Source organism: Otolemur garnettii, unplaced genomic scaffold, assembly GCF_000181295.1.
Source record: "Otolemur garnettii isolate 467f Iridium unplaced genomic scaffold, OtoGar3 scaffold00153, whole genome shotgun sequence".
NCBI classification, from domain to species: Eukaryota; Metazoa; Chordata; class Mammalia; order Primates; family Galagidae; genus Otolemur; species Otolemur garnettii.
Window position 1 is genome coordinate 983,785 of NW_003852548.1, and position 2,495 is coordinate 986,279.

Here is a 2,495-nt window from a genome sequence, read left to right on the forward strand (position 1 = left end):
AAAAAAAAAAAAAGAATCCTCCAGTCCTGGTGTATGTGGCCAGTGCCCTATGAGTGCTGGGCCTAGTTGTGTCTTTTAATGACACTAAAAAAGCCATTTCTTCAGTGGACACTATATTCATCATCAAACCTCTAATAAAAATGGCAAGTTGAGCCATATTTATAGTATCAGGGCTGTCATCCATCACCAAAGCATACAATTTTAAATTAGCAGCTTTACTTGAAACTTCTTTTTTTCACATGGACACTTGAACACAGGTACTTTTTTTTTCTTAACAATTTTTTTATTAGTCATAACTGTGTACATTAATACATTTATGGGGTACAATGTGCTGATTTTATATAAAATTTGGAATGCTTACATGAAACTGGTTAACACAACCTTCACCTCACTTATTTAATTGTTGTGTTAAGACATTTATACTCTATTCTTAATAGATTTGACATGAACCCTTGCAATATGCACCATAGGTGGGGTCCCACCTATTACCCTACCTCCACCCAGCCTCCCCCCTCCCCTCCCTTCACCCTCCTCTTCCCTCCTTCATTCTGGGTTATAATTGTGTTTTATCATTTGTAGGAAAGTGTGGGTGAGATTATATATTGGTCTTATAATGGTACTGAGCACATTGGATACTTTTTCTTCCATTCTTGAAATACTTTACTAATAAGAACATGTTCCAGCTCCATCCATGTAAACATAAAAGAAGTAATACAGTCTCCATCTTTTTATGGCTGCAGCAATATTCCATGGTATACACATACCACAATTTGTTAATCCATTCATGAGTTGATGGGCACTTGAGTTTCTTCCATGACTTGGCAATTATGAATTGGGTTGCAATAAACAGTCTGGTACAAATATGTTTGTTGTAAAGTGATTTTTGGTCTTCTGGATATATACCCAGTAAAGGAATTGCAGGATCGAATAGCAGATCTACTTTTAGTTCCCTAAGTGATCTCCAAATTTTTTTCCAAAAGGGTTGGATAGATTTTTCCAATTTCTTCAACTCATATGGCTATAGTCTGATAAGACATAGATTTTAGAAATATCCCCCTTTTTTTCAGGGCAAATTATATCTGCCATGCTTTCCATATATTGCTTAATATACTCACCATCAGTAAATGATTTTGATTTTCTTTTGCTATTAAATATGCTACCACATAACTAGCTTTTACAATAGAATCTGTCTGAGTTGTAACTTAAAAAAAAATTTGTTGAGAAGGCAGACTTTTGGCTCCATGCCTGTAGCTTGAGTGGCTAGGGCATCAGCCACATACACCAGAGCTGATAGGTTCGAATCCAGCCCCGGCCTGCCAAACAAAAATGACAACTACAACCCCCAAAATAGCTAGATGTTGTGTCGGGTGCCTGTAGTCCCAGCTACTTGGGAGGCTGAGGTAAGAGAATCGTTTAAGCCCAAGAGTTGGAGATTGCTGTGAGCTATGATGCTACAGCACTCTACTCAGGGCTACAGCTTAAGACTCTGTCTCAAAAAAAAAAAAAAAGAAAGAAAGAAGACAGACTTTTTTTTTTTTTTTCAGACAGAGTTTCACTTTGTTGCCCTGGGTAGAGTGCTGTGGCATTAGCCTAACTCACAGCAACCTCAGACTTCTGAGTTCAAGGGATCTTCCTGCATCAGCCTCCTGAGTAGCTGGGACTACAGGTGCCTGCCACTATGCCAGGCTAATTTTTTTGTTTTTAGTAGAAATGGGATCCTGCTCTTGCTCAGGCTGGTCTCAAACTCCTGAACTCAATCGATCCACCCGTCTTGGCCTCCCTGAGTGCTAAGTTAAAGTGTGAGCTACTGCATCTAGCCAGAGAAGACAGACTTTTATCAGTTCTGCTATTTTGTCCTTACAGCACAATGCTTCACTTGCATTGAATTTGGCAGCATGTTTTGGCATATAATGCCTTTTCAAATTATAGTCTTTGAAAACTTGCACAAATTCCTTACAAATTAAGCAGAGTACCTTAATATTTGCCTCAACAAAAAAGTATTCATCTGTCTACTTCTCATTGCACAATCTTCCTTCATCTGTAATTTTTGTTTTGAGGGATTCTGTTTTCTTTTGAGACATGGTAGAAGCCACGTTGGAATTAATAAAATAATAATAGATAAGGGACTATATTTACTCTTTTTATGAAAATTAATTTTTTTTAGGATACATTAAAATTTGGTTTAATATTTCTTTGCGGCAAAAAAAGAAAAAATCACATTCGTAGTGAACGAACAACACACATTTTTAGGCTATTGTTTTTAACTACCATCCCATGAATTCATAGGGAAGAGGCTCCAATAGCTCAGGGAGGCACCCTGCCATTGAATGTGACAAAACATTGACTTTTGAATTCATGGGAAATAGGTTCCAGCACCTTGTATACCTGTTACATGGGGTCTACTGGTTATCCTGTGTGCTATGCTGTACACCTATTATGCCATGAGCTCATGGAGAGTAAATAGGTTCTTACACCCAAAAGCATGGGTCCACTGG